At 38.9% G+C, this 12,723-nt stretch overlaps 1 protein-coding gene across 2 annotated transcripts in view; it reads left to right on the plus strand.

Moving 5' to 3' along the window:
- LOC306866555 (NACHT, LRR and PYD domains-containing protein 3-like) overlaps positions 1-12,723 on the plus strand; it is a 241,628-nt gene that overhangs the window by 82,160 nt on the left and 146,745 nt on the right. The gene's annotated exons all lie outside the window — the stretch shown is intronic.

The raw sequence follows: 12,723 nt of genomic DNA on the forward strand, positions 1-12,723 counted from the left end.
GCTTGATTGGCCAGCAAACTCACCTGACCTGAACCCCATAGAGAATCTATGAGGTATTGTCAAGAGGAAGATGAGAGACACCAGACCCAACAATGCAGATGACCTGAAGGCCGCTATCAAAGCAACCTGGGCTTCCATTACACCTGAGCAGTGCCACAAACTGATCACCTCCATGCCACGCCACATTGATGCAGTAATCCATGCAAAAACAGGCCCAACCAAGTATTGAGTACATAGAAATGAACATAATTATCAGAAGCCTGACATTTCTGTTAAACATATGCTTTTTTTATTGATCTTATGCAATATTCTAATTTTCTGAGACACTGAATTTTGGGTTTTCATTATCTGTAAACCATAATCATCAAAATTTCAAGAAATAAAGGCTTGATATAGACATGCAAATACATGTAAATATTTTCAAAATATGTACTGTATGTGTATGTATTTATATATACATAATAAATATACACAGAACACACAGATTATGCAAACAAAAATGTTAATTTTGCATGTGATTAATCGTTTAAAAACACTAGAAAAAAACGGCTAACCCGTTTAGTCCTTGCGTCCGCAGTGGAAATGTTTCTAATAATTTCTGACTGGTATTTAACTGAACAAATCAAACAAACATATGTCTGGCCATGGTTGTGTAATTTTATGATTGAACCACAGTGGTGACAGCGAGGTCATGACCCTTTACACAACCTGTGATGATGCGTTTCCAAAGTTATTAGCATCATAAAACTTATTTTATATATTTTAATTTCAAGAAAAAACATGTATTTTTAACACTGCACTTTGTGTTCCCTTGGCATTAAATGACAGAAAACTAGTTAAGGCTGTTGTGTGAGTGTTTCTAATACACCAGCCGAGGGAGTGATGTCAAATGAGACATTTTTCTCTCTTCTGACCAATGCAGTCAATGATGACTCTTTTTTCTCTCTTTTGTAAAGTCACAGAAATACTATTATGGATTTTTCTTTTTGCAATTGTGGAAAATTAAAATGCAAAACTTGCATTTGTTGTAGTTTGCGTTCACCAATATAGAGCTTTACCAGCTATACTGTGAAAAGGGTCATTCAGACCAAAATCCTGTAGTGCATATTTTTCATTTTCTTTAGTCTAGAACATGTACTTGTGTGACAAGCTGTGTTATAAGGAAGAATAACATCTTTTTTTAATAGACTTTCAGACTGCAGTATCACTGAAGAAGGTTATAAAGCTCTGGCTTCAGCTCTGAGATCAAACCCTTCACACCTGATAGAGCTGGATCTCACAGGAAATGATCCTGGACAATCAGGAGTGAAGCAGCTCAGTGATTTACTACAGGATGGACTCTGTTCATTAAAGACCATCAGGTGAAAAAAACCTTCAAATATTTCAAAATGAACCACAGATGTGAAATCAGCTGTATGAAAATGGATAGAAGGGTCAAATGCACCGTTGTTGAATAGGACATGAACTGGAATTAAATAGCAGTTCAGAGAAATTCAACAGACACACAACAGAATTAGTGGCAAAAATAATGTAAAAATATAAATGATCTGAAATCCTTATCTGCTTCCTGTAGGTTTTTGAAAAGTCCTGCTGCAGAGGAAGCGTGTGAGTATCTCACTGGAGTTCTGGGTAAAAGTCCACTACTACTGAAGGAACTGGATCTGAGTGAAGATAAATTAGGAGATCTGGATTGGGAGAAACTCTCTGCTCTTTTGATGGACTCTCACAGCAAACTGGAGAAAATAATGTGAGTGAACATGATTTATACATTGAAACCTCTTTGATTATTCATTATTAAAGACTGTCAGTAACGTGTGAGATCAGACAGGCGTGTGGAGTTTTTCCCAGAACAGAACCATACCACCAACACTAACTGTATGCAATATAATTGTAATAAATATACTTGACGAAAGTGGTCCTGACTGAAATGCTGTTTTTGTGTTCAGGCTGAATAATTGTGAGCTGACAGAGAAAAGCTGTTCAGTTCTAGCTACTGTTCTCTCCTCCAAAACCATCCTGAAAGAGATGAACCTGAACAACAGTCGTCTGCTGGACTCAGGAGTCAAAGAGATCTGTGAGGGTCTGAAGAATTCTGTGTGTGAGCTGAAGAGACTGAAGTGAGTACATTTCACCAGCAGCTACACTAAACACCACAGCGATGAGATCAATATTGCACATTGGCTGATGATGGGAATATTATATATGATACAGAATGTCTTTATGACCACATCAAACATTAGACTTTTAGACGCGCACTCCACTTCGTCTCAGCACCAGGTGCGAGTCAAATGAGCGTGGAAACACTACTGTGCTCGCAGTGTGTGCTCTTCAGTTGCATTGCAATTTTCATATCAAAGCGTGACAGAAACTATGAGCATGCAATGTGTAGTTACAGTTGAAGTCAAAAGTTTCCATACACCGTGCAGAATCTGCTAAATGTTCATTATTTTACCAAAATAAGAGGGATCGTACAAAATGCATGTTATTGTTTTTTTAGTACTGACCTGAATAAGATTTCACATAAAATGTTTAAGTATAATCCACAATAGAAAATAGGGTAAATTTGGGTAATCTGGGACATTTTTTTGCAGTTTTGACTTCTGCCATTTATTTCAATATCTATCTAACACATGAGATCAACACATTAGACTTTTCTGAAATCCCTAAGATGTTTTCTAACCACACAAGAAGAAAGAATGTAGATATTATACCCAGAGAAGACATGCCACATCTATTAGTGTTTTTGTGACAAAAAAAATAAAATCTACTTGTATTTGCTAATCTGGGACAGGTCACTTTCTAATCTGGGACATATGTATTGGGCCTAAAAAAGCCTATATTCACCATACTTTATGCATGCCAAACACAATATCACCAATTTTAAAAGAGTATTATGAAAAAAATGACAAGTACAGAAATCTCAATAAGAAAATGTATATTCCAATATCCTGAAAATAATTTCTATCTCTACACAGGATTAACGATCTACTGTGTTAATTAATTTAAATTAATTTAAAACTCTATTAAAATTGTTTAACATTTGTATTAACATTTTCAAAAATCAACAAAAATTTAAGCAACAGCAAGCAACAATTTGATTAACGGAATATTGGTTTGGTTATTCAAGTTCTCCATTCTGTAAAATTGGGGCTACTCGGGGAACAATATTGAATAAATCACAAACATAATTTGACAACAATTAGGAACATTGTCTTATTTATGACAGATTTATGTCCTTAACATTAATCTAGTCAGAATCCTGTCACTGACCTTGTCATGTAATTCCCAGGGGAGCTTCTTGATTGACAAGTGCCCTGCTCCTTTCTGTGGAATCACCCCCATGAAGTCACGTGATTTCAGTCACATGACATCCATGCTAACATTATAGTAAAAGCCCTGCTGACTAAATTTTGTTAGAACAGGAAATAAACACACAAAATTTTACATCCCCTTGATTCTTAATACTGTGTTGTTGCCTGAACGATCCAAACCTGTGTTTTTTTTGTTTAGTGATAGTTGTTCATGAGTCCCTTGTTTGTCCTGAACAGTTAAACTGCCTGCTGTTCTTCAGAAAAATCCTTCAGGTCCTACAAATTATATGGTTTTCCAGCATTTTTGTGTATTTGAACCCTTTCCAACAATGACTTGTATGATTTTGAGATCCATCTTTTCACACTGAGGACAACTGAGGGACTCATATGTTACTATTACAGAAGGTTCAAACACTCACTGATGCTCCAGAAGGAAAAACCATGTATTAAGAGCCGGAGGTGAAAACTTTTCAGAATATATTTCCTACTTGCTGAAGAGCACAAATATGACATTTATTATAATGGGTTTGTGTGAAAATGGTTTTAATTTCACTTAAATTAGAAGTTATTTTAAGTAGTCTAATAAATGTTAAAATGAACAGCTATTGTAATGTTGAATGGCTAGTCAGTGGTTAAATATTAGGGGGAAATCTATGAAGGTAAACCAGTAGCAAAGCTCGAGAGATTGTTGATCTGAAGGTGAGAACTTGTCATATTAATATTCATATTTGTAAGTTGAAATTTACACTCACAGCTCTGATGTGAAAAGCTGAATCTTTTGATTTGCTCACACGGACAATGATCAAAACACCCGTGTTTTGAAGTCGAAGTGGCAAATTAATAGCTACAAATGTGTAGAATGACATTCACATAAAGAAAATGACACACAAATGTGTACGACATATTTACTTTTGCACTTTACTTCAGTTTCACTGTACAACGTCAAGTCAGCACTTACAACTTTAGGGGGAAGTCGTGGCCTAATGGTTAGAGAATTGGACTCGTAATCGAAAGGTTGCGGGTTTGAGTCCCCGGCCGGCAGGGATTGTAGGTGGGGGGAGTGAATGTCCAGCGCTCTCTCCACCCTCAATACCACGACTGAGGTGCCCTTGAGCAAGGCACCGAACCCCCAACTGCTCCCCGGGCGCCGCAGCATAAATGGCTGCCCACTGCTCCGGGTGTGTGTGTTCACGGTGTGTGTGTGTGTGTGTGTGTGTGTGTGTGCATTTGTTCACTACTCACTGCTGTGTGTGTACACTTGGATGGGTTAAACGCAGAGCACCAATTTCGAGTATGGGTCACCATACTTGACAATACGTCACGACTAAGAAACGACTAAGACAACCTCTCAGATCTGGCCGTACAACTTCAAATCCTGGCGCTTTGACTTTTGCTACTTTTGCGGTATTCCTGTTGCAAAACTCACTTGTGAATGCAGCTGTGAGAGAGCAGAGCCGGGGCGGGGCTGGGGTGCAAATGAAGACATTTTATTGGTCGATTTCTGACCAATGAACAACGCCAGCAATCGCAACTTGCCGTGTAGAAAGAAATGTTTTTTTATGCATATGTATGTTATTTGTAAAACACTGCAAACTATTTCCATTGAATATCCTTAGCTTTTACAGGATTTTAAGACACTGCATTCATCTTGTCATTCAGGTATTATCTGGTAGACAATAATGCAAATAATGCAAAGTTTCATATGTATATCCCACTGAATATTGCAGAGTAATATCGCTGTACAAGAGCCGCTGAGAAACAGAGTTGTGACATGCTTTGATCTCACCGCCATGTGGTCACGTGGCTCATGGATCATTATTAACACATAATGTGCATTGACTATGCTTTACAATAGCATTTTATTCTGGGGAATGAAACAGCATTAAAGGGATACTCCACCCCAAAATGAAAATTTTTTCATTGACCACTTACCCCCATGCCGTTCAAACCCCGTAAAAGCTTTGTTCGTCTTCGGAGCACAGTTTAAGATATTTTGGATGAAAACTGAGGCTTGTGACTGTTCCATTGACTGCCAAATAACTTTCACTGTCAAGACCCAGAGAAGTATGAAAGACGTCATAAGAATGGTCCATCTGCCAACAGTGGTTCAATATGAATTTTATGAAGTGACGAGAATACTTTTTGTATGCAAATGTAGCATCTGCTTATGATCCTTGATGGTCATTGGGACTTTATGTCTTAAGAGACCCCTTTTAGCCTTTGGACATTTGCACATAATTCACAGACCTGGCCCCACATTCGACCTTTATATGGGTGCTAAATTGCCAATGGTCTTTCCCCACTATCAAAAGATGCTAAGCAGGTCACCTCTCTGCTCTCCCTATCAAACTTCAAACACATTCCGAAAAGGAGTGATTAACCCCCCTGTGTAACCCCCAAATACACATCACACACATAAAGACATTTGCTTTATTTAGGCCATAATAAAGCAGTTATAAATGTATCTGGTATAGGCACGTGTTGTTTGTATGTTTCCTTATTATATTAGCCTAGTGACCACTCGTTATTTGTATTAGTAAGCTCTAAATACTCATATTCAGGTGTATGAATGTATCTGTGGTTTAATATCTGCTAGGTGTCTCTTTCTTGATATCAAAATGATCTGCTCTTTATTTCTCAAACAATGATGTACACTGTGACCTCGTAAAATGAATCATAATATAGTTAAAAAGTTTTTAATAAAAGTTTTTAAATTCCAGTGCACAGAGGCAAATTAGAGGCATTTGGTGGCCAGAAAGATAATATTCATATGTAATGACATGGTTTAAGCACTAGATTCGATACGATTCAATAAAAATACATGGGCCAGAGCCAATTAGTTAATGCTGAACACATTTACTCAACAAACAGAACTCTGCATTTTTCTTCAATTTATTGAAGACAAAAGTGCATTATAACAAATTGCATTTTGCTTAAATATTTGCAACTTTAAGTGCTCTGATTAATTGTACACAAATTGTATTAATCTGGAAATTACCACAAGTCAACATTTAACTTTCCAAGGGTACAGTCTGAGCTCACACAAGCACAAAATCTTCTTCTTATTATTCTTAACTTCTTATTAAATCTTCTTATAATTCTTTTTTGTGACACCATGTACTGCCATAACATATTTCACTATGAAATCACTTAAATGCTACATCTTGCTTTAACATTTTCCATGAGTTTTTTTAAACTCGCGGGCGCCGCTGCGCCCCCTAATGGCTGGGCGGAGTATCGATACTAAGGGCTAGAATGTCGATACTGTATCTTTTTTTATTATATCGGTATGTATCTAAGAATCGATATTTTGAGCACACCCCTAATTTAGACATTATCAGACACTCAATTTGAATTCAAGTTGATTTCACTCAAGTTTGATTTTTTTTTTTAATGTTGAATTTAAAAAGGTTCATTACTGACAAGCAAATAATGAATTTAACCCAATAAAGAAGTTTAAATTATATATATATATATATAAAATAATAATAAAGGCAACAGAGTTACAGCGATATTACTCTGCAATATTCAGTGGGATATACATATGAAAGATGTTGCATTATTGTCTACCAGATAATACCTGAATGACAAGATGAATGCAGTGTCTTAAAATCCTGTAAAAGCTAAGGATATTCAATGAAAATAGTTTGCCGTGTTTTACAAATAACATACATATGCATAAAAAACATATTTCTTTCTACACGGCAAGCCGCGATGGCTGGCGTTGTTCATTGGTCAGAAATCGACCAATAAAATGTCTTCATTCACACCCCAGCCCCAGCTCTGCTCTCTCACGTCTGCATTCACAACTGAGTTTTGCAACAGGAATTCCCGCAAAAGGAGTAGCAAAAGTTGTAAGTGCTGACTTGACGTTGTACAGTGAAACTGAAGTAAAGTGCAAAAGTAAATATGTCGTACACATTTGTGTGTCATTTTCTTTATGTGAATGTCATTCTACACATTTGTAGCTATTAATTTGCCACTTCGACTTCAAAACACGGGTGTTTTGATCATTGTCCGTGTGTGCAAATCAAAAGATTCAGCTTTTCACATCAGAGCTGTGAGTGTAAATTTCAATTTACAAATATGAATATTAATATGACAAGTTCTCACCTTCAGATCAACAGTCTCTCGAGTTTAGCTTCTGGTTTATCTTCATAAAAAACAATCAGCAGTATCGGTATCAGTGATACTGGCCTTCAGTCATAAAAAAAGATGCCATTATACAAATATAAAAATATACTGTCTTTATGTTGTTTCTACATTCATTTGAAGGTTGAATGTGAAATTATTGCATTGTACAAAATAGTTTTTTTAAATCGTGATTAATCGTATACTGTGCTCTGCCGCATTTGCGTGTACACTTGACGCGCGCATGCTACAAGAACAGTATAATGTCTGACAGGACAGGATAGCTCTTTTTCTGAGCTGAGAGACTTTTAATTTCTTAAGTTACGAAAATAACAATAGAATAATGACACTGACATCAAGCCTGACAACATCTCATCTGACCGCAGATACTGAATCTGATCAAAATAAGTCTCGCATCTCGATTTTTGTTGTTGCTGTTGTTTCTTTGACTGTTCACTCCACAACCTACTCAAATCGTTTTTTATTTTTGTTTCTTCTTGTTTCTTCTTGTTTGTAGGCTCTCAAACTGCAGTATCACTGAAGAAGGTTATAAAGCTCTGGCTTCAGCTCTGAGATCAAACCCTTCACACCTGATAGAGCTGGATCTCACAGGAAATGATCCTGGACAATCAGGAGTGAAGCAGCTCAGTGATTTACTACAGGATCCAAACTGTCAACTCAAGACACTGAGGTGAGTGATATTTAAAATAATAATGTTTGTGAATAATGTATGTGACTGGAATTGTGGGTAAAAACCCGTTACTCCTGAGAGAGCTGAATCTGAGTGGACATGAACTAGGAGACACAGGAGTGAATCAGATCCTGCACCTGCGAGTGTGAACTCTGTCAAAGGTTTAGGCAGGAGTTCACTGACTGCTCAAAGGATGCGTGCCCTATTGAACCTTTTTATGACACATCTGAAGTTGAGAATTGAGTATTTATAATGAATTTATAATCTATTCGAATGTGGTTTCAAACTAATGTTCAGGATGAGATGAGATAGATAAAGAAGTCATCGATAACAACAAACATAAATAAATAGAGGCCCCCAAAGATGATGGTTTTAGTAAGACGGTCTATGCTGATGGAAAATCTTGTTTAATTTAGTTCATTTTACCTAGTTTTGTTATTTCTTTTTTCATTCATATATGTTTCAACCCTCAACACAAACATAAACATACACTGCAAATACAAACAGGTAACCACACACACACACACACACACACACAAACACAGTCAACACATGCACAAAAAATAAACAAACACTCAACACAAACATACAAGCAAAACACAAACACTCACAAAACAGTCCTACAGTTAAACATTTAGACTATGATGTCTCATACAAACCTTTTACAAATAAAAACCTTCTTAGAATCACACTGGATATCTCTACAAGATGATGAAAAGCAGTGTGATTAAACAATGATATAACTTTTGTTTTAACAAATAAGTTTTTAGATCTTTCAAACCTAGTGTAACAGAACTGTTTGTTTAGTTTCCTTTTTGTCCTTATTTGGTTCTTCCTGTTTTAGTTCATGACCTAGTTTTGTTGATTAGTTATATTCATCACCTGTGTTCTATTAATTACCTTGTTTCCTCGTTTGTTCCACTCCCTTTATAAGTCCTGAGTTCTCCCACTGTTTTTGTCTTGGATTAATGTTGTAAATGGTTAAAAGTGTGTTGAAGCTATTAAACTACTCCTTTGTTACTTCTCGTTGTGCGCCTGCATTTCTACAACCACCAACCGTGACAGAATCCAAGACCTCAACAGAAGATGGGCGAACTGGCGCAATTTTTTGATTTAGCCCACGCCATCCAGGACCCAGTGAGCTTTATGTTGGCGTTTGCGCCTCTCGCCCTCGCCAGCACTCTGGAGGATGGAACACTCAAGATGATGCTCCGGCTCGGGCTCACCTTCCACCAGCAGCGAGAGCTCCCAGACACCTCTGATCTCGACTGGAGAGAAGCCATCATCCGGTGTCTGGAGAGCCTCCGACCCCGAGCCGGAGCCTTATCCCCGGCGAAGAATGTTCCGCCCGCGGCGATGTGGAAACCGCCGCAACTGGCGATGAACGTGGCGCCGTTTGTGGCGAAGAGGGTCCCGTCCAGCCCACCTGAGTTCCCGCTGGTCCCGTCCAGCCCACCTGAGTTCCCGCTGGTCCCGTCCAGCCCACCTGAGTTCCCGCTGGTCCCGTCCAGCCCACCTGAGTTCCCGCTGGTCCCGTCCAGCCCACCTGAGTTCCCGCTGGTCCCGTCCAGCCGTCCTGAGTTCCCGCTGGTCCCGTCCAGCCGTCCTGAGTTCCCGCTGGTTCCGTCCAGCCCACCTGAGTACCCGCTGGTTCCGTCCAGCTCCGCGCCTCCAGAGCGCCCTCAAGTGCCCGCTCCTCCAGAGCGCCCTCAAGTGCCCGCTCCTCCAGAGCGCCCCCAAGAGTCCGCTCCTCCAGAGCGCCCCCAAGCGTCCGCTCCTCCAGAGCACCCTCAAGCGCCCGCTCCTCCAGAGCGCCCTCAAGCGCTCGCTCCTCCAGAGCACCCCCAAGAGTCAACTCCTCCAGAGCGCCCCCAAGAACCCTCTCCTCCAATGTGGCCACCAGAGGGGAACTTTCCCAAAGAAATTTTGGGGGGGGGCCATATAGTCTCAGTCTGTGTGGCCAGGCCAAGGGCCAAGGCCACGGAGCACCCCGATCCGCCAAGGCCGCCCAAGGACCCCGATCCGCCATGGCCTCCCGTGTCTCCTGATCCGCCATGGCCTCCCGGGTCTCCAGTCCTGCCATGGCCTCCCGGGTCTCCAGTCCTGCCATGGCCTCCCAAGGCTCCAGATCCGCCATGGCCTCCCGAATCTCCAGTCCTGCCATGGCCTCCCAAGGCCCCGGATCCGCCATGGCCTCCCGAATCTCCAGTCCTGCCATGGCCTCCCAAGGCTCCGGATCCACCATGGACTCCCGAATCTCCAGTCCTGCCATGGCATCCCAAGGCTCCTGATTCGTCCTGGAGGCTTCCCTGTCCCATCCTGGTCCTGCTCCAGCCTCCAGGACGCCCACCTATCCGATATCTGTAACAGAACTGTTTGTTTAGTTTCCTTTTTGTCCTTATTTGGTTCTTCCTGTTTTAGTTCATGACCTAGTTTTGTTGATTAGTTATATTCATCACCTGTGTTCTATTAATTACCTTGTTTCCTCGTTTGTTCCACTCCCTTTATAAGTCCTGAGTTCTCCCACTGTTTTTGTCTTGGATTAATGTTGTAAATGGTTAAAAGTGTGTTGAAGCTATTAAACTACTCCTTTGTTACTTCTCGTTGTGCGCCTGCATTTCTACAACCACCAACCGTGACACCTAGAACCATGATGAGAATTATAGAAGCAGGCAAATTATCCTCTGATTAACGCAAGACACTTACAGAGATTTTTCTTTATGAATCTGACTTATGAAGTAACTCTATAAGGTGCCACAAATGTCTCTCAGAATCTTTACAACAGTTTAGACTTTCTTTCTCACTTTAAAAATGGTATTATTAACCGCGGGTTTAAATGTAGCATTTCTTTTCACAGTATAATGTTTTATTTTATTAAAATAAAAACAACTGGTCTATATAGGTTTATTTGCCTAAGATTTAAGATCAAAAGATCAAATAACTGATATAAAAACATGCAAATATTTGATAAGTCCATCTTATCACACCACAAACTGACGTGTCTGATGGTTTGTGATGACATAAATATCTTACTGATACAGATGTGTTAAGGTGTTAAGTATCTGTAAAAATAGTGTAAAAAGACTTCTTTTTTAGCTTTCATGTAGGATTTGTGTCCACGCTCAAGTGGTTTTTGTGTAACAGAATCCTGAGACAAATGAAAATAGAATGCGTGAAAGGCTTTTCTCTTTAAGATATTTGTAATGACAGACTGAAAGATTTATAAAACAATTGAGAGTATGTATTTCTCTTGTATATGTATACAGTAACCGGTGAGTACACGAACCAGTATTACAGATTGTTCTTTATGAATCTGACCTATATTAGACTGAAAATTAGTTGTAATAAGGCTGTTGTGTGAGTGTTTCTAATACACCAGCCGAGGGAGTGATGTCAAATGAGACATTTTTCTCTCTTCTGACCAATGCAGTCAATGTTGACTCTTTTTTTCTCTCTTTTGTAAAGTCACAGAAATACTATCATGGATTTTTCTTCTTACAATTGTGGAAAATTAAAATGCAAAACTTGCGTTTGCGTTCACCAATATAGAGCTTTACCAGCTATACTGTGAAAAGGGTCATTCAGGCCAAAATCCTGTAGTGCATATTTTTCATTTTCTTCAGTCTAGAACAGGGGTCAACAACCTTTTCGGCATGACGTGCCATTTTTCCTTTTAACCACTGTGCCAATACAGCACCCCCGCACATAAACTTCTTGTCAGTGCTGCCACGCGACTTTTATTAATTGATAATGAATCGCTACATTATATTTCTCAGCAAGAGGGGGTAAAATCACTGTTTTTTTTAAGTAACTAAACTCAGCTTCATTGTTTGAGACAGACGCAGACAATTCACACCTCCCTCTCTCTCTCTCTCTCTCTCTCTCTCTCTCTCTCTCTCTCTCTCTCTCTCAATTCAATTCAATTCAATTCAATTCAATTCAATTCAGAAAGCTTTATTGGCATGACAAAAACATACATTTTGTATTGCCAAAGCATTAAAACAACATATAAAGTGATTTAGAATATCTGAACATTTAGTAAAGCCTAGAGAAAATAATAGTAATAATGAAACTAAATAAAGGCAGTATTATATAAACACATGGCTAGATATAGCAAAAAAATACTAATAGTGTTAATAAAATAATATTAATAAAATAAATAAAGAATTATAATAATAAATAAAAGATTATACTATAGATATCATGTAACAACTGAACTTAGAAATTTGAACATTGTATACATTATATAAATGTGTGTAGGTCTAATGAGTGTGTGTTTGGGCTGTGAGTGAGTGTGTGTTTATTGGCTGTTTGTTTCTCTCTGGCTGTCCCTCAGGAGATGACAAGATGCTACAAATCGTGCAGCTATAATAGAGCATTTGGCTTCTTCACCAAGAATGAAACTGAGTTTTTGGGTTGGATTACAGGTGTTAAATTGGGGGAATATTTGATTAATTTTGGGGTAGTAGTGGTCTCTGATAACTTTATATTCCTCTCTCTCTCTCTCTCTCTCTCTCCCTCTGTCTAAATGGCCATAGGCCTATTTGAGAAAAAAATCAAGTTTGCATCACTGGATATAGCTGTCGGTCA

Source organism: Barbus barbus, assembly GCF_936440315.1.
Source record: "Barbus barbus genome assembly, chromosome: 4".
Classification (NCBI taxonomy): domain Eukaryota; kingdom Metazoa; phylum Chordata; class Actinopteri; order Cypriniformes; family Cyprinidae; genus Barbus; species Barbus barbus.